General features: G+C 35.1%; 1 protein-coding gene across 1 annotated transcript in view; it reads left to right on the forward strand.

The window, feature by feature from the left end:
* The window catches only part of FIGN (fidgetin), a 127,603-nt gene that overhangs the window by 94,818 nt on the left and 5,285 nt on the right, over positions 1–27,500 (forward strand). The gene's annotated exons all lie outside the window — the stretch shown is intronic.

Genomic DNA, 27,500 nt, shown 5'->3' on the forward strand with positions numbered 1-27,500 from the left:
CTGGCAATTTCATATGAATTTTAGAATCAGTGTGTCAATTTCTACAAATAAGTAATCTGGGATTCTGATAGGGATTGCACTGAATCTACACATTACTTTGCAGTAAGTTTTGAAATTGAGAACTGTGACGCCTCCTACTTTTTTTTTTTTTTTTTGAGATTGTTTTTACTATTTTGGGCCCCTGGCAATTTCATATGAATTTTAGAATCAGTGTGTCAATTTCTACAAATAAGTAATCTGGGATTCTGATAGGGATTGCACTGAATCTACACATTAATTTGAAGATTATTGACCTCATAACAATATTGAGTCTTTTAATCCAGGAGCATGAGATATTTTTCCATTTATTTTGATCTTTAATTTCTTTCAACAATGTTTTGTAGTTTTCAGAGTATAAGTTTTGTACTGATTTTTTTAAAAAATTATTCCTCAGCATTTTATTATTTTTGATGCTGTTATAAATGAAATTATTCTCTTAATTTTATTTTCTGGTTTTATCCAACATACAATTAATGAGGACCTACCATGGACCATGAACTGTCTTAGCTGTTGGTGATGCAAACATGAATTATCTTCAGCACCTGCCCTTGAAACTTGGAGTTTTGGTAGGATCCATAACAAAGAGTCTGCCATGCATTATTAGATATTCCTTCCTCTGAGAGTCCACAGTGTTTTATAGGTTCTAGGTTATCTTAAATAAGGCATACAAAGCACTCATCCACTTTCTCATTTCTGTAATACCTTGAGTAAGTTTCTTAGTATAACTGTTTTGATACAAAGAAACCCTAAGGGTAAGCTAAGGTAACTCCATTTGTAGATGAAGAAGCAGATCATCAGAGTGCTAAGTGAACACACTAGCTATTAACAGAGTGGGGACTTCCTTACTCCTGTATCTAACATTGTTGTCACTGTCCCACAGAGTTTACAGGAATTTCTGAAAGCTTTTGGGAAGCAGTCATTACTTTCGTTGAATCACTAGGGTGCTAGTGGTTAACATCAGCCTAGGCTAACAGTGTGTGAACCTACACCATAACAGCTGGAGAGTAAATGTACTTTCAGAAAATAAACTCTCAATGGGTATTTTACATGCGGGGAAGTCATGACTCAGCAATTCCCAAGTGACCTACGTTTGAAGCCAGAATGTCCTATAGTAATGGAAAAGGAATATTTCACATAAAATGACAACCAAATGAGTCTATCAGCTTAGGCTGGTGTATGATCATGCTATAACAGATTAATAAGGCAGTTTGACAGTATTCTTTATTAGTGAAATACATCCTAATGCATAAACATGAATTCTGTCAGAAATCTTTGGAGCTTGAGTGGTCTAAAGAATGTAGATTCTATAAATGCAAGACCTCAGACTTCTTTACTAGATTTTCAGTAAATAAAATTTTAAGCTCATGCCTATTTGTTACCAACACAAGTCATACTATAATTCTAGGAAAAATATTTGGTACCCACTGAATCTGATTTTTTTGAGGATGCTGCCCATGGGATTTGCTGCCATTGCAATCCCATTTTCATCTTCCGCATCAGATTTCTAACTCATTTGCCTCTGAAGGAGTATCTTTAACATTATAATTATATTTCAATATGTGGATTTTTAATTTTCTGAAAAGGTGTAAGGCCGTCAAAGTGGTATAATGGAACTCTCTCTAGATAGGTAGAGGAGGCCTAAGCCTGGCTCTGCCACTCCCGATCTGTAAGAACTCTGGGTTTCAGCCCCCTTAACTGTAAGATGAAGGTGCTAAACTAATGGTCTACAAATTCCTTTCAAGCTATGTGATTCAGTGATATGAAAATGGAGCCTTTGCTGTTTAAGTTTTCCACTGGTTTCTGAGATTCTCCTTCAGGATTCCCTGACTCTGAAATAAGTCAAATACAAAAATCAGGATGATTAAGTTACTCTGGACACTCTCTTTTCTTTATATAAGTTTAAACTGCACAATTCTAGCTCTTTAAAATGAAATTTGAGGGAAATCCACAGCAAGAAAGCTCTTCATTAACATGCATTGCATAAGCAGCTACAGCAGCCTACTCTTCTCCATAATTAACATATACCATAGTTTATGAACTTCATTGGTGCATGCCCCATGTATCAGGAAGCCCTCTGTGTAAAGCCCGGCGTCCCACGTTTAATGTTAAGAGTTGGTGTCATCCTAATCAGCTGCCTCTGACAGAGTAAACATGGTTCCGTCTGTGCTGTCCCTCCCTGGCTAGCTGTGGGTTTCCAGCCCACTGAGCACTTGATGCCAAGCAGTCTGTTAAGGGACAAGGAAGAGACTCTTTGGGGCTCTCTGGTATTTATCACTATTTAGGAGACTTGAGGTTCAAAGGGCCAGGATTCATAGGTACCACTGTTGTTTTAACTATTCCATCAAGTACCTGTTAAGGGATTTTCTTTTGGCTTTTTGTCTTTAGTATAAGAGGACTCTCCCATTCTGCCCAGGTATATTTAGTAACTCTATTTTTTGTATAGCTAAATATAGTTCAAAGACCCAGCATTAGAATCAACACAGTTGGATTTTTTTTTCAAGTCAATAGGTCTTGATTTATTAACGAACCCTAAGACCAAAGGGTGATATTCTTCACATAAGGAACTCTGTTTCCAGAGAAATGAATGCAATTGCTTTTTAAGTACAGACTCTTAAAATAGTAAATTATATTTAAAATCAGTTGTTAAAAATGATTTTTTCCTGAGCTGAAATATATAAATAAAAAAATGGAAACCTAAATGTAGAAATAAGTGTGTAGACACACACTCATGACTCTATATATTAAGGAGATACAGTGGCAGAGTGAGACTGTGTACTGGTCAAAGCAAATTATGATATAAATAACCAAGGAGGGTTTTTATGAAAATGATTAGAAATTAACTGTATCTTCTGATTCTTCTATTTCTGTTACATAACTATGAAAATGTTCTTAAGTTTAATGTTACGAAATTTTCCAGTTCAGTATTTTCTGTATCTAACTTGATTAAACATGTTAATTTTTTCATAATTAGAAAAATTACTATTTTATAATGATGTGCTAATTATAAACCGGTTGGAAATTTTCTGTAAAAGTGTTTTATTTTAAAAGTGATTGGAAAGGTCATGATACTTCTTGCAGGAAGCACTTCCTGTACACATGTACAAGTATATGTAGGTTTCCAGCCTCATATGAAACAGTTTTTTATGAGAGTAATAACTGTAGCACTAAGGGCAGAACTCAGATGATGACGATAATAATAATAATAATAACAATTCTTTAAGAAACACATATTAAGCGAAGCTGCTTTATGCATAAAATATTCATGTATATATCAACTTATGTTTATAGAAACTTAAAATATTAGAATGTTAGGCCAACAGCAATAAAATACTTGGAAAAGGTACAAAAGGAATATCTAATTAATTGTAGTCATCCTTGGGAATTTAGAAGAGACAACTTTTATTAATATTATTTGAAAAATAATTGATTTTGTGTTAAAAAATGCCTTTTAGATTTTGTTGTTGTTGTTGTTGTTAATGATGTAACTATTTCCTATTTGGTTTCAATGTATCTGGCCCATTCCCTACTGAAGAGAGTAAAGGAATTTTCACGGGTCTTTTGGAAATGTATATCAAAATATATTGTGGTAAAGAAATGTATCTGAGGCACTATCACCTTGGTTTGAGTGGATTCTTGGCCTCAGAGCACTGTAGAAATTGATAATTGTGGCACCTGACTGAATTTTTCCCCCATAAAGATCTGAGGGAACATGTACTTGTTTGCCATATTTAACCTGTATTACATAGAAGATGGATTGCCTTTAATCTGCACAATAAAGCTTATAATTATAGATTGTAACCCTATGCATCAGAGAAGTGATCTTACTTGAAAAATTTAAACTTTTTTCTGGAACCTGTCATGATAACATTGAAGGGATTAAATAAATAAATGTGCTGTGTTTTTTAAGTATGAAAAATTTTAATTGTAAAAAAAATTCTGAGACTTAAGCCAGTCATAGGAAAAATGCAAAACCACATTTGAGAGGTAAAGAACAATTTCTAGTAGTCACTATAATAACTTTTATCAGGTAAAGAGCATAGAAAAAAATGTAAATGTATTTTTATTGTCCACTTTATGTATAATTATTATTTTTTGTGCCAAAAATTCTATTTTGCTATTCTTAGTAACAAGCAAACAACATAAATTTTAAGTGAAGATCCATAAAAATTCTATACTTACTGAGATCTGTAAAATATCAGTTTTGCTTACTGGAGGGGTTTAATGCTGTTTAATATACTTTTGTCTTTACAATTAAATTAGATGTTTTTTTTTTAGAGGAGAAAAACTCATAAAGGAAACAGCCTTGCAGATGTAATATGTTCTAACATATTTAAATAATTAGACTTCTGTCTCATTGAAGTGTATGTGCTCTAGGTTGGATAGTGATAAAAGCATGAATATTAGTATGATTAGGAAATTACATCATGTCACAGCATAATTGATTGATTGATAGCTGAATGAAAACTAACCATAAAGCATGTGAAAATAAATGTATGTGCTGCAGTTACTCAGGCAGAATTTTTGCATCTACCCAGTTACAAGGTTAGTAACTGAAATGTTCATCTTCCAAACAAATGGAATTGAGATTTCTTCCTTTTGCTTGTGCCTGTGTATGCTTTCATTCTAATACTGGCAAGGGAAAGAATAAGAGGATTTGAAGTGCTTAGTGCTCAGTTCAGTATTTAATTGTTCTTCAAGACTTGTCAGATGGGCACCACATTACTAATTGACTCTGTGAGCAATTAGTGTTTTGGAATTTACCTTTCTGAGCTTCAAGTTTTCAATGTAAAGCCCCACTAAACCTAAGAGTTAATACTCTCTTACTTGTCCCTGGAGAATTGCATTTCCAAAACATTTAAATTACCATTAATTTTTAAAAAGCATTTTGCCTTTTTTCTGCTTGTGTTTTTACTTTCTCATTCTCTGTCTTGATCTTTTAAAGATTCCTGCTCACACAAGTCTTTGGCGACTCTCACACTAGCGTAGAAGGGCTGGAGAAGCAAGACCACTGCAGGATTCCGTTTCAAAGCTGAACCAATATTCACCATTGACATATCCATTCATCTGTGCAGGGTCATTGGAAATCCTCTCTCTCTAGTTTTTCCTTCCCTTCAGGGAGCAATGCTTAAAAGAGCAAACCCCTGGTGTGAAGAGATAGGAGAATTCTCAGCACAGCCAATGGTGCCAGGAATCGAATTAAAGTTGTCCATTTGCAGATGACTGTCTATTGGAGATCCCCGCACACAGAGGCACCGTGCTTTCTGCTGTTGCTTTGTTTACTTGAGATTCTGTCAGTGGCACTTCAATTTTATATTTTTATGGCAAAAGTCACATCATGCCTAAAATATGTCAGAAGACCAAAAACACTAGGATACATATTGGTCTGTAGAGTTACTTTACATAGCATTTTATTCTATTTCCAAGGCTTGCTCAAGGAAAAATAAAAATTTTAAAGCCTTATGTGCATGTGCAAGAAAGGATTGTGCTTCACATTCTAATAGCAAAAAAAAAAAAAAAAAAAGTTAAATAATTACTGAATTCACTCCTCTTTTTTGAGAAGTCTAAAACTTGTCATTTATTCTGCAATTGTTGACATTCCCAGATCTATTTTGGCATAAATCACATTTTGATATGACTGAACCTACAATTTTGTCTATCTTCACATGCATTATCTCTTCTAAGTGAGAGACACTAAGAAGACATGAGTTGCCATTAAATCTTAGACGCCAGAAGTCAGCACTGAGTATGTTTTCTCCAGTTTGATTTCCTTTGCTAGCATAGGAGATGCCGCCATGGTTTAATTTATTAGGCAAAGTAAAAAACTATTGTAATTAGATTTGTGGGGAAAAAAAATGTTTAAACCACCAGAAGAACATAAACTCTTTAGGAGATGAATATTTAGAATGCATGGTCTCCTTTCAAGTTCCAGAGAACCCAGGTATGTTTTAACAATTGCGAGTTTTGACTTTGTAATTAGATTGCTACTGTTGTTTGCATTTCTTCTTTCACTTTAACTTTTCTCTGCTTTATTTGCAAATAGTGAATAGTCCCTCAATAAACATTTATTGACAGAATGAATAAATGATGCGCAGTGTTCCGTTTTTTGTTTGTTCGTTTGAGACGCTGTCTCACTCTGTCGCCCAGGCTGGAGTGCAGTGGTGTGATCTTGGCTCACTGCAACCTCTACCTCCCAGGTTCAAGCAATTCTTGTGCCTCAGCCTCCCGATTAGCTGGGACTACAGGTGCCTGCCACCACTCCTGGCTAATTTTTTGTATTTTCAGTAGAGATGGGGTTTTACCATGTTGGCCAAGCTGGTAGTGAAAGTGTTTCTTTTTTATTTATAATTAAGAGTGTTTTATTTTTCTTAATATCTTATTTTATTTATATATTTATATATAAACAGACATATGCTTTACTTGGTAAATTCTATTTAATATTACAGTCAGTTTTCCTCTGGATTCAAGTCTTACATACATCACTAATGTTGTGTTTGGGAAAATGGAGGGTCTATATTTACCATCAATTTCTATTACCCATTCAAATACTTACTGAAAGCAAGCTATTGTGCAGTTGCTCATCCATACCATCTTCATTATAATATCACCATTAGAGCTGGGAGAAGTGGTTCACGCCTGTAATCCCAGGACTTTGGGAGGCTGAGGCAGGCGGATCACGTGAGGTCAGGAGTTCGAGACCATTCTGACCAACATGGAGAAACCCCATCTCTACTAAAAATGCAAGATTAACTGGGTGTAGTGGCACATGTCTGTAATTCCAGCTACTCGGGAGGCTGAGGCAGGAGAATCACTTGAACCCAGGAGGCGGAGGTTTTGGTGAGCCAAGATTGCCCCATTGCACTCTAGCCTGAGTAACAAGAGGGAAACTCTGTCTCAAAAAAACAAACAAACAAACAAAAGAAATCACCATTGGAAAGAAGGGGTATGCAGTTTTAAAAGAGAGGCAGTGTTGTAGCAAACAGTTTAATCTAACTAAGTGACCTTACACAAAAGAGAAAATCTACAGTAACAGTCAAGCTTGTAAAAAGGGCAAGCTATATTTTAAAGCAACCCAGAACTGATCCTACTATATCAACAACAATGAAGAATCTATGTCATCATTGTAAGAGCATACTACACTACTGATTTTGGAAGTACCTACTACTCTCTTTCGATTTCTTGAAAAACACTTTATAGCTTGACTCTTCTCAAAAATGGTAAAACAAAAGTAAACTATATTTAGCACTATCTATCTGTATCTTTCTTTGTACATATCTATCCTTTTTTCTCCAAGTCATGTTAAAGATCAGTTTCCTCTGACGCAATTAAGCCATTCTTTTCATTTTCTTTAGTGATCTAGACTTTTCTCAAAAATGTCATATCTGGTTGTCCTCAATATAAAATAATCCATCAAAGTTACCATGGTGCAACCTTACTTAAATATCAGTCTGTGCCCTCTAACCATTAGATATCAAATGTCAATTAGACCAGTCATGGTATAAGCTCTGTTAATAGAGTTTTACAAATAGGATGCAAATGATGTGATTGAATCTATAAAAATTTTAAATCCTACTTGCAATGTTTGTTTCTGACATGTGGTTACCCATATAAGGTTTTTATTTTATTTTATTTTTGAAACAGGATATCACTCCGTCACCCAGGCAGGAATGCAGTAGTGCAATCACAGCTCCCTGCAGCTTCAACCTCCTGAGCTCAAGCAATCCTCTCACTTCAGCCTCTTAAATAAATGAGACCACAGGCATGCGCCACCATACCTGGCTAATTTTTAAAATGTTGTTGTAGAGATGAGGTCTCACAGTGTTGCCCAGTCTGGTCTCCAGCTCCTAGGTTCAAGTAATCCTCCTGCCTTGGCCTTCCAAAGTGCTGGAATTATAGGTGTGAGCCACTACACCCAGCCCATAGAAGACGTTTAAACATAATATTTAAATATGCAGCTTAAATATTTGGTAGTGATTTTATTACATGAGAGTCTTATTCAGTAGCATTTCTAATATATTCTAATGAAGTCTTGTTTATTATTTTGTGAGGGCTACATCAATTAATATTATAATTATCAAGTACACTTGAAATTAACATAGTAGATATTGATAGCAAATATCAATCATTCTGATTTTGTAAACAGCAACAAGTATTATTTAGATAAATAGTGACTTTTCTATGTTTGAGGAAAATTTAGTAGGGCGGGTTGTTTGTCATAAGATTTTTAAAAATTATTTTCTTTCCTGTTTATTGAGCACATACTCTATGTAAAATACAGTTCAAGGTGCTGGGAATATAAAATGAAAAAGACAGTCAGCCTAGTGAAAGAGACTAACACATAAACAAACAGTTTTCAAACAACAGAGTAAGTGCCAAATTTGGCTGAGGAATTCTTAACTAGGGATTTATTTTAGGAGAGTTATAACACTCCTCTTAAGTTCCAAAAATATTCTAATGCGTGTATATGTGTAACTGTTCACCAGTCTAATAAACGAATGCTGTGCTATCAAGGATTCATATTTACTTATCACGGATAATTTTGTGGAAAAATGTGCCCTATAGCATCATGATTACAAGTTCATAGATTTTGGTAGACACACATACATACACAAAAATGCTAGCTACAAAGAACAGAGGAAAAAGATAAGCGACCTCAGGGACCTCATGGTATAATGAGAGAGCCCAATGTTGCAGTTTGGCTGTGGTGTAGCTGGCTCAGGAATAAAAGACGGTGTGGAGTGAGGAAGGGTATTAAAAGCAAAGGGTTCAGCATATACAAAGATAGAAGCTATGAGAAAGTCTAAGTTACTCCTATAAAGTTAGTAGTATGTGAAATATACTCTCAATTTATGAAATAGAAATGCATACAGAAATTAAAATAAAGTAGTCAAGGGAAAATGAAGACGTGGCATGGAAAATGACTTTAATAGAAGTCATCACTATAGAATAGTAGATAATGGTCACTTTATTTATGTTTCTGTATGTTCCATATTTTAATACAATATGCTGGTATTTTAAAACCTGGGAAACTGGTTTTTATGTTTTCTTTTTTTAAAGTAAGCCAAACGTGCGCACGCACACACACACACACATACAGAAAAGAATTGGAGTGAAAAACATGAAAATCTGAGAGGCTGTGCTGAAAAGGGATGAAGCTGACCTAAAGCGTTGGCAAAAAAATGAAGAAGAGGGATTTGATTTTAGTGTTTAAGAGATAAATTGAGACTTTCTCATCGACTGAATGTACAGTAAAAAGGGAAAAGTTAGAATGCCTGGGTAGTTGGTGAGTTCACTTTGTACATGTTCAGTTTGTGCCCATCAGGTAGGCAATTGAATAGACAGATTCATTGAATAGATAGGTTCTGGAGCTCTAGAGTGAGATCTGAACCAGAGGTTGAGACGTAGGAGTCATAAACAAGAACCACAGCCATACGTGAGGTCTCTAGAAACGGTATATGAGGTCAGAAGAAATTTAACGGTTTAAATTTGCATTTAAAATTTTCTATCCCCGAAGGTCAGTACAATACCAAAGCTAGTTCTGTTTAGTCTGGGACTCTGTCAATGCTAGTTAGAAAGACAAGGCTTCTGTGAATTGGAAAGAAACCTGGAAAACCTCTAGGCAGCGATATCCCTGAAACAGGTTTGTGGAGGAAGCTCTAAGTGCTTGAGCTGGAAGAGCAGCAGTTAGCAAGACTGCCTGGTTTAGAATCCTGGCTCCTACACATATTAACTCTGTGACTTGGATTAAGTAACTGAGTTACTTAATCTCTTACTACTTTAGTTTCTTTATTTAAAAGATGGAAATAATACAGGACATTGAGGAATAAAAAAATTATAAATATATAAAGCACTAGAGCATTTCCTGGCCCATAGAAAGTGCAACAAATGTTAGCTATTTTTATTATTCCCCTTATACACATCTAACTATAGAGAACTTAATACTTTTAAAATACTTTATTACTTTTTAAATACCTTAAATAATATTTTTTATTTTTATACTTTTTTTGAGATGGAGTTTTGCTCTTGTTGCCCAGGCTGGAGTGTAATGGCACAATCTTAGCTCACTGCAATCTCTGCCTCCCGAGTTCAAGCGATTCTTCTGCCTTAGCCTCCCAAATAGCTGGGATTACAGGCATGCACCACTATGCCCAGCTAAGTTCTGTACTTTTAGTATTTTTAGTAGAGACAGGGTTTCACCATGTTAATCAGACTGGTCTTGAACTCCTGACCTCAGGTGATCCACCCACCTCGGCCTCCCAAAGTGCTGGGATTACAGGTGTGAGTCACTGCGCCCAGCCTACCTTAAATTTTTAGACGTATGCGTGTGTTAGAGTCTGCATGATACATATAACACCTAGTTTTTGTGGATATTCTTATCCCTTGAGATATAGGTGTGAACAAAATTAAGTACTTGCCCTGTTCTAATGGTATGGATTCCTGGTCTCAAAGAGATTAGTCTACTAGGGGATACATTTGAAATAGGAAAATAAAATGCAGTGTAATAATACATAAAAACCAAGTGCAGTATAACTACAAAGTAATATGGAAAATGGTGGAAAGGGAGGGAAGGGACCAAAGTCTCAGATAGTTTCCTAGAAGAAAGGGGAGAGGACAAGGGGAGGGGTAAAGAGGAGAGAAGTGGGAGGGGAGCTGGAGGAGAACTCTGAAGCTAAGAGTGTAGGGTATTTTAACCTAAAATAGCTTATCTTAGGGAATCAAGTATCTTACTACCCAAACAAGGATAGTTTAGCATTCTAATTTCTAAATAAGATTTAAATGGATGATAAACCTGGAGAACAAAGTTCGCATCATCCGTCAACACGACATTAAATGTTTTTAATTCTCAAGCCCTTCCTTTCTTTGTGCAAATACATGCTTACGTTATATATGGCATGATATATAGTTGGCATAGATACGAAAATATTTAGAGTACTAAATTCATAACAGTCTTAAGAATTAGCTAATAAAACGTTTTGGGATCTTTTGATACACCAGTGAAACCAGCAGGGATTCAGATGTTGTAAAATGAGTATCAAACGCACATGCATCCTTTTCCTAACTTGAGCTCTACTTCCCACATAGTTGCCCTCCTAGATGAACTCTCCTGCCATTAAGAGCTCAACTAGTAAACTCAAAGGAAACAAATAAGACCCAAAGCTATACCATAGGCGGAATTGTCAGTCACTTAATCATTTATTTTGTTATGAAATAGGAAGATTATAATAGGATAGCAATGTGTTTGTGTTTAAGGCTGAGAGGAGTATGATGAAGATGAAACCTGTCATAAATACATTTTCTAATTTTTAATAGTTCTAAATGAAATAGGATTTTTTTAATTGAGGGAGAGATAATAAAAAGTTTCTTCAGGCAGTAGTCATTTCTTTCCATATAGATTTATGTATTTATCCAAAAGCCATGTCTTCCTGAAAATTGAAAGTCTTATTAAATATTTTAGTAACGACTGACAATCATCATTCCCCCCCTGCCCTTTTTTTAGTACAAATCCTTGCTAAATCTGGGAATGCAGTTGTCAGTTAGGCCTATGTTTCAAGGGTGGCTCTTTCTTGTCATATATAGCAATAGAAAGGTTATCTACTGTGGCTTGCAGGTGGTGATTTTCTCATGGTGGCAATGAGTTTGCCTTGATCTTTCCACATTGTCTTTCACCTTGACCCTCCTTTTGGCCAGGGTTTGCTCCTGCCTGGGGTTTGGGGCTCGGTCAATATATCATGGAATGGGACATGAACATAGGTCTACTGACTGGCTCATAGGAAGATAGAAGTACTAACTGACTCCTAAACACGTCTTCAGAAAAGCAAAAGGAGATCCAGAAAACAAGTGAATTCTACGTGCCCTTTAGCTCCTTCCTACCCATCTCAAACAAAGAAATGCCTCTTTCTGCTGGGTGCAGTGGCTCATGCCTGAAATCCTAGCACTTTGGGAGGCCGAGGTGGGAGGATTGCTTGTGCCCAGGAGATTGAGACCAACCTGGGCAATATCATGACACCTCGTCTCTACAAAAAATTAAAAAATTAGCTAGGCATGGGTGGCATCTGCCTGTATTCCTGGCTACTTGGGAGGCTGAGGTGAGAGGATTGCCTGAGACCAGAAGGTTGAGGTTGCAGTGAGCCAAGATGATACCACTGCACTGGAGTGGATGATAGAGCAAGACGCTGTCTCAAATCTTCCCCCCATGTTTGTCTGAAACATACATCCTCTTGATGCCATCTCTTTATTTTTTATTGAGGAATCTGTTCCATCAATTCTCACCCATGCCTCATTCATACAATATTGTGTCTTAATTATTTATCCCTTTGCACTATTTCTTTCCCCTCAGCCTAGAGCAAGGATTGGTAGACTTCCTGTCAAGGGATAAATAGTAAATATTTCTAGATATGTGGGCCATATGGTCTCTGCCACAACTATTCATCTCTACTTGTAGCTAGAAAGCAACCATAGATAATACATAAACAAATGGGTGTGGCTGTATTCCAATACAACTTTTTTTACAGAAGATACCACACTGGATTTGGCCTGCTAGATTTCACATAGTTTACTGACCCTTGGTCTAGGATAATGATCAGATTTTCCCCATATCCTTTAAAAAATCCCCTGCCACATCTTTGCTCCTTAACCTACGGCCCATCTTTCTTAAGATGGTTATCAATGAGGAAAATCCTCTCATGCTCGCCATCTCACCTTCTCACAACCCATTTCCTGCATCACCAACTCACCATGGCATCTGATCCCACCTTGCATTGAGACTGCTCTCCCACAAATCACCTCAAGCCTGTTAATTGCCTGTTTTCTTTCCTAATCATACTTGACTTCTCTGATGTATGTGCTACAATTAAACACTCTGTCTGAAAATCCTCACTTGTCTTTTGCAACAGCGTGTTCTCTACTTTATTTTTTCTCTTTGTATTCTGTAAATGCCTTTCCAGTCCTCATTTCCTACTCCTTAAAATTTGTATAACCCAAGAGTTTTATTCTTATTCTACACACTTTCTCTCTACTCTGTCTTCTATTACCATAGTTTCAATGGATTCCAATATGCTTAAGACTCCCAAACCTCCTTGTAAAGCTTGGACTTCTCTTCCATCTTTCCAGCAGCCAACCCATTGCTTGTACAAGCTAAAACCCTTCCAGTAGTTCTCCAAGGAGAGACAAATTGTAGCAATTTGAGTGCACATGATCCAGGTTGCAACTTTAGCTCTGGGCTAGCCTTAAGAAAGTTCCTTAGATTTGGGGAAGCTGTTTCATCATATATAAAGGGTAATAAAAATCCCTCTCTGGCATTTTGAGGATTAAATGCAGTATCTACCACAATCTCTTTATTAGTCAATGGACAGATATCTCACAAATATTTTTTATTTTTCCAATGATTTCCTTTAAATGCCCCCATTCCTTTCCTTCATTCCTCCAAATAGAATTGGTTATCTCATCCTTTTGACTCCGCCTCTGAAATCTTTTGTAAATTTTTTTCCTTCGTCTTGCTTAAGTTTAGACCCTGCTTATTTTTCCCCTTGAATTTGTCCTATGTATTTTTATTATTGATACATTGCTTAAGAACAAATCAGAGCAGCACTTTATGTTGACAGTAAGAAGAAGTCCAAACATTCAAGTCCTTTTGCAATCTGAATTCAAGCTTCATATGTACCTCTATCTGGTCCCCCCATGCATAGACATATACTTCTGACCTATCTTCTAACAATCTCAAACTACTCTGTTTCCAAAACCTGTCATGCATACTTGGCTTCATCGTGCTTTTGACCAACTTTTATCAAAGGCAGGAAACCTCCTCTCTCTCTATTCTAAATGGTGAAATTCTATTCAGTGTCCAAGATATACCTCAACTATTAGCTCCTCTGTATAGCCACCTCTCTCTATTACATTTGGAACTGGTTTTTTTGTTTTGTTTCGTTTTGGGTTTTTTTGTTTTTTGTTTGTTTGTTTGTTTGTTTTTTGCTAAATTTCCCCTAAAGATAGATTGCAAACTCCACCAGAGCCAGACTGTATATTCCCTAGTACTTTGGGCAAGATTCTCATGTAATAGTAGGCACTTGGATTTATTAGACCGTGATTGCCATCTGTCATTTTTTAAACTGTGTAGCCAACTGATCCTATTTGTTTCTTCTAGTGATAGTAAAAGCTATCAAGATTCGGAGAGTCGAGGGTGGGGTTTTTGTATTCTAATTTTGAGACTTATGATGTATTTTCTCTGTAACCTATATTCTCATAATTGATAAACTACTTGAAAGCAGGGAAGAGAAGAAGGGAACTCACTGGCCCACATGCTAAAGCCAAAGGTGAGCGACGGAGGATAGTAAGCCTTACACTTAAAGCCTTAAAAGATCTAGTAAAAGAAGTTGAATGCTCAGGTTTCATTTTGGCTCGTCTGCTGCTTGTTTGTTTGTTTCATGGAAATATATGGAAGGATGTTTGCTTAATCTTTTTTAGTTCAGGAACATGGCAAGTGATGAAACTGAGTAAGGGGTAAGAATGGTAAGGCTGATACTTGGTATTGTATGTCCTTGACAGTGTTAAGGATTAATAAGCTCTAATTCATTTTGAGAAGAAACTTGAGTGTATTACTTCTCTGTATCTTTTGGCAGATGTCTGCATGTTAGGTCCAAAAGCTCAAGTATAAAACCCACTTCGTCCAAAAGTCTTACTGGATTAACATGCTCCCCATTACCATTACCATTTTATTATGCCCAATTGACCCATCCCTTGACTTATATGATCATGTATATTTATGAGTTGTTTGTTCTCTGCACTAGAATCTGTTTCATGCATATATCCATCCTCCCTAGCTTGTCTCTCAAGTTAGAAATTAAAACTGCAAATTAAGTTGTAAATTCTGCCAACTATCTATATAATCCATGGTTAGATCCTGATGAAATAGCTGTTAACTAGGTGTTACTAGAAAGGGGTTCTGATCCAGACCCCAAGATAGGGTTCTTGGATGTCACGAAAGAAAGAATTCTAGGCAAGTCCATAGAATAAAGTGGAAGCAAGTTTATTAAGAAAGCAAAGGAATAAAAGAATGCCTACTCCATAGGCAGAGTGGGAGTACAAGCTGTTCAGCTGAGTATACTTATAGTTATTTCTTGATCATATGCTAAACAAGGGGTGTAATATTTATGAGTTTTCTGGGAAAGAGTGTACAATTTCTGGAACTGAGAGTTCCTCCCCTTTTTAGACCATATAGGGTAATTTCCTGACTTTGGCAAGGCATTTGTAAACTGCTGTGGCACTGGTGGGAGTGTCTCTTAGCATTCTAATGTATTATAATTAGCGTATAATGAGCAGTGAGGACGAGCAGAGGTCACTTTTGTCACTATCTTGGTTTTAGTGAGATTTGGCTGGCTTCTTTACCTCAACCTGTTTTATCAGCCAGGTCTTTATGACCTGTATCTTGTGCTGACCTCCTATCTCATCTTGTGACTAAGAATGCCTAACCTGCTGGGAATGCAGCCCAGTAGGTCTCAGCCTTACTTCACCCAATCCTTATCCAAGATGAAGTTGCTCTGGTTCAGACACTTCTCACATAGACACTCAATTTCTAACTAAAATTCATAACTAAAACTAAATTTATCATATGGAAAGTTATTTTTTAAATCCACCAAAATGATTTTATGTTGTTATTATTATTTAACATCTTGTGGTCTCTTGTCTTTTGTAATAAAAGCAAACATACTAAGCATACATTCTCTTTTATAAAACGTTCATACCTGACATGATTCATAAAGTAATTTAAGGTTGTAAGAAGTCACAAGGCATTGAAGTGAACCCTCTTAGTTTTTTGTTTATTTGTTTTTTAATAGTCTAGCTGTGTGTAACTTAAAGATGCAGCATATAGGTTTTATAGTAGTTTTATCTGCTTTTTTTTTCTTTTGTCATTCTTAATACAGATTTATTCAAGACTTAAAGAAACAGGAAGACATTTTGATCTGAAAGCTATACCAATTCACAAGGGAATGAGTTTGGTTTCTTCTCTACTTTGTAATTCAAAGAAGTGCATTCCAAGAAATCAGATGAAACAAGTCATTAATTTGACAGTCTTGGTTCTCATGGCCATATTGATTCAGAAAGCTGAAAACAGTTATGGAGGCTTATTGGCTTCAATTAGGAGTCGTGAAGCTTGCCAGGTTAGAAGAAAGAAAGGTTGCATTGGGAGAGGAATCATTCAGTAACAGAATCCTTCTTAACATTTCATCATGAATGGGTATAAATTCTTGGTCTCTTGTTATTTTTTGTACTTTTTCATTTATTGATTCTCTTTATGGATTCATTTCAGAATGTCCAGAATCTCATTTCAAAACTGATTGTGTCATCTTTTGGGTTGCTTTTAGTAAGCAAAAGATATTTATGTTACCACATGAGAGGTTGCATTTCATTACTACAAGCTGAAGAGGTTCGGATAAGACTTACTGAGTTGTCCTCCAAAATGATAAAAATGTTCAATTTCTTCTGCGTAATCATTATATGTATATAAGGATATCCCTCAAGATATATTCTATTAATGGAATAATCAACATACTTTCTATAGATAATATACTTATTTTAGCACATGCATCATCTTGCATAGAAAAACTCTTGTCCTCAGAGGTATATAACAGTGGGTTTTTTTTTTCTATCTTATCAATAAGAAGCCTAGCTAACTCTCATGACCACCCTTAGTGCATATAAATAATATATAGCCACAATAATGTCCTTTAATGTTAAGAGCTTAGTAAATAGTGCTGCAAAAAAGGAAGAATCAGGGAGGGAAATGGTATTCACCTTTTTAACAACAATATCTAATAAAGCAATATAATGTTATTTATATCTGCTATTATGAAAAATTGACATTTCTTCAGATGTTCCTTTCAGAATGTCCATTTTTTAATGTTTTAGCCTAGTGATAGAAATGCCATTTTCCCTCTTAATGATAAGAATGTATTTATATCTGGGATACATTTTCATGTATAATCCAATGACTGGAAGACTTTTTTCTGAAGCATAGGAATACTGATAAAGAAAGACTTGATAGCTAATATCAATTATCAGTCATAAAATTCTTGGTTACCATTTGTTAACAAGTCCTCAGTTGAAAAACCTCTTGACTAAGTTGGCACTAGCCTAAAATTTGCTGTACAATGAATATAACCCAGCTCTAATAGAAGATAACTGTATTTCCAAGTATATTTAAAATAGAAAAAAGAGATTATTGCAATAAATCTAACATCACAGCAACCAATTCATGGAGCTTAATTATGACACTACTAAATGTGAAAATCTATTCAGCGCTAGGAACACTTTTCACATTACATTCACGCTAAAGATTGGCTGTTAAGAGCTCATTACTGGTATTTTTCTAAAGAGTGGTTTATTAAACACAGTTACCTAATAAGCATCTTTGGTGGTGCAAATTGCTGAAAACAGTAATGAGTCTGATTAGACTTCATTTCAATTACGACAGCTTGTCTACGGAAAAAAATAGATTATATATACATATATATGTATATGTAATCTTTCCTTGATGCTTTGGAATCCAGCTACAAGACACTGCAGAGTTTAAAACAGAAAAAGCCACCTCTGTATTTCCTTTCCACAGCTCACTAATGAAGAGAGAATTGTCCAAGTCATCATCCAATTTACACACTGGAAAACTGGATGGACAAAGTGGAGTCACAATCATGTTTGCTTAAAAACAGCAAAGGCTGCCTTGACTAATATGTCTAAATAAGGTCACCTTTTGTGTCTCTCTGTTTTTTTTTTTTTTTTTTTCTTCCTCTTCTTCTTAGGAATATAAAGCTATAAATGAGGTAGAGGCTTAAAGATGATTCATTCCTATTTGGTTTGTGGAGGTTATTCTCCAGATTAATAGGCTCACCTTTCAATTATGTTTTATCCATGGATCTTCTACTTAAAATCATAAACAATACAGGGAGCTATTGCACCATGCATGCTAATTATCAGACTAATTTTTAAAATACATATATTGGGTGAGAAAAAATGAAAAAAACAAAGCTTTATGAATGTGCACTAATATTTCAGAAAGCATAAGGGAATGTTCATTAGGTGCCAAACTTGATTTTGGTATTTTTTAAAAGTGTGTTATTTAGCTGTATTTAACAAGTAACTTCATATCAAATCATGCCTGAATATTAGTACTCAAAGAGAAAAAAAAAAAAAAAAAAACCTGTTAATGTAAAAAGCCTTTAAGTGATTAAGCTGTCATTGCTGTCATTGGGTACTCCAGTAACATTTTAATGCTTCTGGAAGCTATGGGCAGGGATGCAATACACTATTTTATGCTATATTTTTGAATAGATTTTTTTAGAGCATAGTATGATTTGACATTGAACTGGATAAAATAATTTCTAAAGTAAAATATGAAAACAGTGGCTGGGTGTAGAAGCACTAAATAAACAGAAGTCACAATACAACATCCTCACCAGAAAAATCTTTACAAGTTAGCTAAGTGATCATATAATGGCCAGAAGATTGAAAGTAAACTATAAACAAAATTACAGTACTCTTAGTAGGCATTCTGGTGCTTTTAAAAACATTTGCTTAAAAGGATACTGGTTCTAAGTATGTCAGTTCAAAAATTAGGAATTTACTTTTAGACCTATGATTCACCATTAATTCTATTAATTGTCTATTCTATTTTAAAAGGAGAAAAGTATTGCATAGAAAACACAAACATGATTCTATAGTAATAATAGGGGTGCTTTCCCATCTAACTCAATTATGTATTTTAATTAATTATTTGCTTTTCATGTAAACCTAGACCTTACCAAAAATGGGTATTCAATTAAGGAAATCAGGATTCATCATACATTTTGAAATCACCAATAAGATATGGAGTTTTATTAGTGCAGAATTTTTTTAAGGTTTTTGACTTGGTTTAAGCCACAAATAATAAATATATAGCCAAAGAAAACCTTAAATGATGCTTAGTTTTGATTAAAAAAAATATGTGCATAAGTTAGTTAAATAATTTAGAATGTTCTTTGGTTTCTTGGATTATCAGTAATAAAGCTAGTAAGGCATAGATCATTTTTAGGATAAAAACGGTTTTTAAAAATCTTTCTTCTCTCTGTCATTCTTTCCCTTATATTCTCTGTAGCCTTTCCACACCTGCAGTCATAAGCTTACATACGCACATACTGGCACCCAGATTTGAATTTTTGTGTAGCCTACCTGTATTATTTCATGGTTCTAGACAGAGTTGGGTTTTCATGTTGCTTAGGGAAGTTATGTGCTATGAAGAGGCACATGATTTAAAGAGGTAGCAGGGAGAATTTGACTTACTCTTTTAATATAAACAACTAAAACTGGCACACTTAAAATGATATTTCTTTTAAATTATCTGGTAGTTTAAAAATGTGGCTGAGCTGGGTGTGGTGGCTAATGCCTGTAATCCCAGGACTTTGGGAGGCCAAGATGGGTGGATCGCTTGAGTCCAACAATTTGAGACCAGCCTGGGTAACATGGTGAAACCCTGTCTCTACCAAAAAAAATACAATAATTAACCAGACATGGTAGCATGGGCCTGTAGTCCCAGCTACTCTGAAGGCTAAGGCTGGAGGATCACTTGAGCCCGGGAGGTAGAGTTTGTAGTGAGCAAAGATCGTGCCACCATGCTCCAGCCTGGGTGATGGAGTGAGACCCTGTCTCAAATAATAATAATAATAATAATAATAATAATAACAACAACAACAACTACATAAATAAATAATTAAAATGTGGCTGAAAAAATCTCCCTGTCTTCTAAAATTATTAGCAAACACTGCTACTTATCCATTACTAAAGAGGCCAATAAAATAGTCATAATCATCAATAAGAAGTATAAAATTTTACAATAGTATAGACCATCTGGAAAAAACAACATCTTTATGCCTTTAACTCCACTGAAAACAATATTGAGAGCACTTTTATTATTATTAATTTTTTGAGACAGAGTCTTACTGTGTCACCCAGGCTGGAGTGCAGTGACATGATCTCAACTCACTGCAGCCTCCGTCTCCCCAGTTCAAGCTATTCTTGTGCCTCAGCCTCCCCAGTAGCATTGCAGGCATTAACCACCATGCCCCGCTAATTTTTGTGAAGAGCAACTTTAATTTTAGTCGCTATATTAGAGACAAAGTAAGCCATGTTTATTTACGACAGAAGAGAATTGGATTGGAATTAATTGGAGAACCATGAGAAGAGGAATCTGTATGGTTTTCATGTGATTAATACACACAGGACTGGATCAGCCATTTATTCAATTCAGCCAAAGCCTAAATTTTTTTTAACATAATGGCATTTTCCATCATAATAGTAGATGAAATTTTGCAGAGATGGGATCTCAAGAAACAATTTCTTTACTTGTAGTCCCTCCCACTGTTTCCCATGGATTAGGTTATTGGCTACCCTCTCCAGGAAAGGAAATGCCACTTCCTTTGAAGATGCTGTTATCCTCTCCTGTTTCTGCTCATTATGCAGCCTTCTTTGTTTTTACAAATGGAAGAGCCAACCGCGCTAATGACTGGACTGTCGTTCACACTGCACCTTAACAATGTTCAGTCTATCTGGAAATCAGAGGATCCCAATTATGGGTGGTTCTCAGGTCTATTTCACCAGACTCTAGAAGGGGGCAGGGTGGTGAAAATGAAGAGATGAGGAAACTACTGTTGTTGCTAAGAGCTCTTCACTTTTAATCCTGGGCTGTGTTGGTTGTATTCTAAAGCAGTTTATCTTCTTACAACATCTTATTTGGAAAAAAAAAACACACACACACACACACACACATAACCCACCAAAACTCATTTCATATGTAGCTTTTTCCACTACCTTCAGATCAAAGTTATTTTCTTCAGGCTGGACTAAATTATACACAGGTCCCAGGAGTGAAGGACACTGAATTAATGCACTATGTCACCCAGCCCTGACTGTAGAATTTTTTTTTTCAAAGTCCAAGACACTATTTTGCTATTGCATTAAAAATTAATACATGAATTGCCAAAAAGAGAAAAATACATAAATAACCTAAACAAATTTTGTCTGGGCTTTGCATACTTTAGAGTTACCTAAAGCAAAGAGTTTTTAAGGAGAATGGTTGAACAGTTTTATCCTTAACATGTGAATAACATTCTTACTCTTTTGTCTAATTATATGAGAAAACACTCAATCGTAAATAAGCAGACTTATAAATCTATTTTGTCCTACGTAAACTGTCTTTTTAGAGTGTGTTTCCAGAGGAACAGAGAGAAGTAGATGAATGCAAATTCCATTTTAAGCAAGGTTGTGGGGTTTAGAAGATTTCTTAGTTTGTTTATTGACCTTTTTCAGCTTGGCGTATGGGGCAAAACATGAATAGAGTTCAGTTTAAATATAACTACATTGGGCTTTGCATTTAGATAGTTGAAATAGAACACACACACACATACACACACACAAATATTTACACAGAGTTGTATGTGCACATAGTGGTTAGTATACCATTTTAGGATTATGATTGATGCAATATACCAGCCGTGTCATAATTCAAGGTTGGTATCATGCCAGATGTTTCTTAAATAAAAATGCAAATATATTTTATACGGCAAAACAGTATTTTGAGAATCAACTAGAATAACCTCAGACTCTCAGGATGATGACAATTATCTCTGCAAAATACTTTTAAAAATAAAGATTCAAAACACTCAGAAAATGCATAATACTTTTGGCATTTGGGACTCCATTTATGGATCAATCATACAGGCCGGATGCTATGAATATAGCATGGGGCTCTCAGGTTGTGTTAACCCCATTTATCCGTGCATGCTACAGCTCACCTGTTATTTACACACATAAGAGGGTTGATACTGCAGAACAAGGGTAGTGCTCTGTTGTGACACAGAACATACATATTCATTAGCCACTGGAGTCCCTATGGACATACGTGGTATGTCCTGATGATCTGGGGGGAAGGGTAGATGGCCTTAATGGATTGAAAAATGTATATGGAAGAAGGAAAGAGAGGGCATGAGAAATGAAAGGCTGCAAAGTAAAAACTTTAAAGGTTAACTACAAAGTGCTGTTTAAACGGATTATAAATCGTCTAAAATTCACAGAGGTAGCATAAACATAACATTTTTAAAATATGGGAAAATCAGCTCTTTTACCTCGGACTCTTTCCCTTACAACAGTTAATGACATCTCACACTTAGGAAGATTTAGAGTGTGAATTATTTGTATATTTTAAATTGCATGTACAAGCATCCTCATGTATCCTTTTGAATAACTTACCATAGAATATACACAGTTTTGGACACTTTTTTTTTACTTGATTTTAGATTCTTATTCAAACATTTTACACAGAAACATTTAAAAAACCTACCCCCACCCAGAAAGCATAGATCTAAGTTATAATTTTAAACTATATGGATTTGTGTGTGAGTGTGATAATATGTTCACCTGTATACTTTAAGTATAGGAAATTTTAAGGGAAAATGACTTGTTTGAATTATGATCATGATTTCCTGGGTTGCTTTAAATGATATGTTTTCTGTCCTGATCATATAGTGAATCCAGGCTCAGTGGTCTAAATATGATATTTCTTTCATCAGTGAAATTTGCTTTGCATAATGCTTATGCATTCATTCTCATAAATGCAAGCCATTTTCTTGCAAATTAAAAATAATGACCGATAGGACCCTTGCATATCAAGTTTTATCCTCCATATGAAATACTGGCAAAAATAGTCACCATTACACTTGGTCATATTTGTTGGGTGAATATTTTCTTGCTATGGATACAATTTAATGTAGAGAACCCAATTCAGATCATAAGCTACGTAAAAGTTCAGTTTAAACACAGAGTATATATTAATACCATCCTAGTCCAAGTCATGGTGCCTGTAACATTAAACACAGGCTTTTATTAAGCCCAAAAATAATGACATTTAGACAACAAGGTCTGTTGCTTACCTGGATACCATCTACCCAACAACTTTCTGTAGGAAATGAGAAGCATAACTTTGGAGTAGCTTAAATAACTTTATAAAAGTTGTACTAACGCTCATGTATTTGACTGAGAGGAGGTGCTTCCCTCACTGTTAAATTAAGCTTTGGTTCGTGATATCAAACATACAGCACATGCAAAGGAGTACATTAGAAATGGTGAAAATGGATAGGAAAATAGCAAAAAATAATATCTGACAAATTAGAGCAAAGGGGGAAACACTTAAACAGCATCTGAGACCAGTTTTTTAAGATACCATTCATTATTTGTCATTCCACACTGCTGTACTAGTGACACTGAATCAATAAGAAAATTATCAATTATTTCCCATGTGTTGTGTTGTAAGAGGGCAGGGAGATGCTCTTATCGTAAAAAAAAAAAAGTATTTGGAAAAGGTTTTTAACTTTTAGAGCTGTATACTTTCTAGATTTCAAGAAAAGGTACATAAGTGAAGAAACTGGAGCTTGAAGCTTTAAAGTGGAGTCCTAAATTTAAATGCCTGCGTGACCTGGTAGATACCATAAAAATACCTGACATTGTCATGGGGGTAGGAGCACCATGACAAAGTGGAAAGGGTAGGATACGCCCCAAGGAGGGAGCTGGTCCCCAGAATCAGACAGCTGTTGCCAGGCAAGAATGAAGTGTTGTAAAATTTTGTCTGAAAAATGGGAAATACGGAAATACAGGTTTTTTTGTTTTTTTTTTTTTTGAGACAGATCTTTTAAAACAAAAAATAGAGTGATTTTTAAAGCCCTGTGCTGGCCAAACAAAACACAGTTGCAGGGTATATGTTACCCTCAGGCTGTCAAGTTGCAATTTCTCTGTAAGAGGGTGAGGTATCTGAACTATATTTACTGAGAACTATTTGGGCAGAAATGCCTTCATAATTGTTTTTTTTTTAAGCATTGTTTTATGCAAATAAAATGGAATGGGTTGAGAAGGGTGCTGCAAAATGTATTATAATTTGGAGTCTTGAGGTGTGAAAGTGTGATTTAAAGAGAAAAAATTATTTGACAGTATTGTTATATAATTAGAATATCTTATTTTGAAACTGCAGGTTTTAAAATGAATTTTAACAGTTTTAACTAGTTTTAAACCTCTAAGTACTTGATTTCTTAGTTTTGATCTCTAAAATGTTGAGTCACAGGAAACATCAAAAATAAATAAAATACTATGAAAACATTTGGAAATGTTGACACCTTTTTGATTAAACAGATTATGCTCTGTGTTTTGCTCAGAACAAGAGCATTTCTATATCTTTCTTGGAACCAACAGTCCCACTGGAAAATTTCCTTTTCGGTTGCTGTCTTGAGGTTGAAGGAAAACTGACTTATAAATTCTGGGAGTGATTTTACTTTTTTTCTGTCTAGCCAGTGTTGTTTTGTTTTGTCTTTAATGCACCCCTGGCTTTTTCAAAATAAAAGAATACTAAGAAATGTTTGTGTAGCAGTTCACAATTGGGAAGTAGTTTCACAAAATATTATTCAGGTAATCTTAATAGCAATACAGTAAGGTTAAATAATACCATTATTGTCCACATATTACAGCTGAGTAAGTGAGTGTGATGTGCTTAAGTGACTTAACCAAGATTAGAACAAATAAGTGATGATGTAAGCAATGCTGCCAGTGGCCTGATTCTACAGGCTGGAATTTTCACCTGTGAAACAAAATTCTAGAACCTTCTTTATGTTCCTTCAGTCCCTTTCTATCCCAACAATCTATCAATGGCTCCAAATAAAATACTATATTATGCAGAATAGTATCGAGTCCTGTAAGACATCTTTATAAGTGAAACATCTATCTAAAAGTGAGGATGTCTGGAATGGTTAGGTCATTTTAAAGTTCTGTTAATCTCTAAAATCAAAGAGTCTAATTTTGGAGAATTTAGACTGTGAACTTGTGAAAAAGGGAGCTGAAAAGGTTTCATCACCTTATAGACAAATGGACCCTCCTTTTTAGCACTGAACCACAATGCTTTGTACATAGTTCATCTTTTATGAACTAAAGTTAAAATTTGACAGCCCCTCTATTACATTAAGCTTATAAAATCTTCTAATTTTGGTCCACTAAAGATGGAAGAAAATTAGGCAAAAACGATACGTAATTTCAGTGCTTCTTCCTCACTTTTTCCCCTTTCTATTACTTGTAAATTTTATGCCATATTTTAAAGCCAAGAATTATCAGGGAATAGCTTGAAGAAATTTCCAGATCAAATGAGTTAGTACTAGTAATACTAGCTAATGCTGTGTTGGCCTCTTGGCTTATGAGGATGGGTAGACAAGGCTGTGTGGGTCTCCTCAAACATTTCATTTGGTCGTCACTCCCCTTGAAGAATGATAATGAGTAGATATTGCACAGGGCCAGTTTGCGGTGCCAGGAGGTATACAGTCCTCAGAAGGTTCTTCACTATATAGACCTGTATTTTTAGCCAATGAATTTTCTACTTTCTACTGGAAATTTGGAATGCTTTGTATGTTAGTTCTGCCATTTCCAACCCAAGAGATGATCAATTTGTTGCATCACAAAGAAGAGGCTATAAAGTATTATAATTACTTTACAGTATTTACACCAGTAGTGATTATCTTTCAGAGAAACCCTTGTTAATATTATATTAATTTTTTTAATGTTAAAAAATAATGAAAGGTTCAGAGGTGCAATAGCTCAAAGAAATGTAATAGGTGTAGTAATGTCATGCAGTCCTGTGTGAGTGCTATGCATCTGCTTTAGAGCAGGCAAACCTGCCATGCCTACAGGTGTTTGCCTCAGGTCCCTGCCCTTGGGAAGTCTGAGAAAACCTACAAATGAAGGCAGAGCCCCTAGTAACCAAAATTACCCTATGGGACCATTGTAAAAGGGAGTAACTATTTTAGACCTGATGAACTGTTGAATAGTACACATATATAAGGAGTGGGATGGGTAGTGAGTGCCTCACATTGATATTTCTATGAATGTATGCTAAAAACAGATTCTAGAAGACCTAACCTTTTATTTCCAATTTTCCTCTCATTTTGAAATTTGCTTTTATATCCTTCATTTTTCTCTATTACTGTTTAAAATCTTACAGCTGTGGCAGAACTTTAGAGGATGCTATAGTAGTTTTGTTTCAAAACTAGTTGAAGAGAAAAATGGAAAAAGTAAAGCAACAAGGCAGTAACTGGTTATTTATTAAACCAAAGTTATCAAATGGTCAGTAATGGTAAGAATGGCAAATGTTATCCGTACTATCCAGTTATGTAGGAAATATAGATTTGTTCATTTATATATACATGGATTCATCCCATAACAATAAAATATGAACAATGCTCAGATGTTTTACTGTAGTACCTGTCATTCCTGTGTAACAAATTATCTTAAAAGCAATTTTCTATTAGATTGTGTATTTTCAAAAAAACACGTTGCATGATGAAATTTGCCAGCTGTATTAAGATTTTTCTGATCCTCTCAAAAATAAAAATTGATGTTTTGGAACAGTTCTTCAATTATCTTTAAAAACTATTTTTTCTTACTTTCCACTGTTTTCTGAATTTTTACTGTACCTTTTTAAACTATTTCCAAACAGTAGGAGTTATTGTTCTAAAGTCATGCTTCTAATAATGTTAAAATAGTATTGTTTCTGAGATTCATCTCCATGTTCTGAAGAGAAACCATATAAAAGCTGTTTGTAAAACTCATCCTATTATTTGAGTGCCAAGTTAAGTGACACAAGTGTATTGCTTCTGACTCACAGATAACTGTAATACAATCAAACAAAGCAGGGTGTTTTTGTTGTTCAGAAAACATTTGGCTCAGTGGTTTTGTTCCATTTCATATCAGAAATATCACCACCAATGAACACAATAACAATAATAACAAAAATAATTTTGGTTACCAATTTCCAATTAGTGTTAAAATTCAAGGAACCAACAAAAAGACTCTGTACTCTGAAGGCCAAGACAATCTCCTGAACACTGGTTTCCTCAGCTCCTGCTAATATCAATAATTAGTTTACGGTTAGATTAACTTAGGCTTTTAAATAACATTAATGATTTTAAAGCACTGGATGAATTCTCATGTTTCAGGGGATATGAACAAGTCCGTTCCCTTATATTTAAACAAAACACAATTTTGCCTTTTGCAGCTCTGCAAAGGTTATTGTTATTTACTATGCATCAATAAATAAACTTTCAATTATCTTGGTAAGCACATCCAAAAATAGCATGAGAATCAAAAGGCAATGGTGTATCCAGTAATTGTTCCAAATAGATAATTTTGATAAATACGATCTTTGCTTAATTTCAAGTGAAAAAGAAATCTTATGAAATTTAGTTTTGCTCGAGTTAAACTATGCAAAAATACCCTATGAAATGGACACTCTATTTTATTTAAACTGTATACTACTGTCTTTTACAGTGATTATAACTTATTAAAATCATTTTTGCCTTTCTTTTATGAATAATACATTTACAAGAAAACATTATTTAAGCGAATACACATGGGGGGTT

Source organism: Mandrillus leucophaeus, unplaced genomic scaffold (assembly GCF_000951045.1).
Source record: "Mandrillus leucophaeus isolate KB7577 unplaced genomic scaffold, Mleu.le_1.0 Scaffold389, whole genome shotgun sequence".
NCBI classification, from domain to species: Eukaryota; Metazoa; Chordata; class Mammalia; order Primates; family Cercopithecidae; genus Mandrillus; species Mandrillus leucophaeus.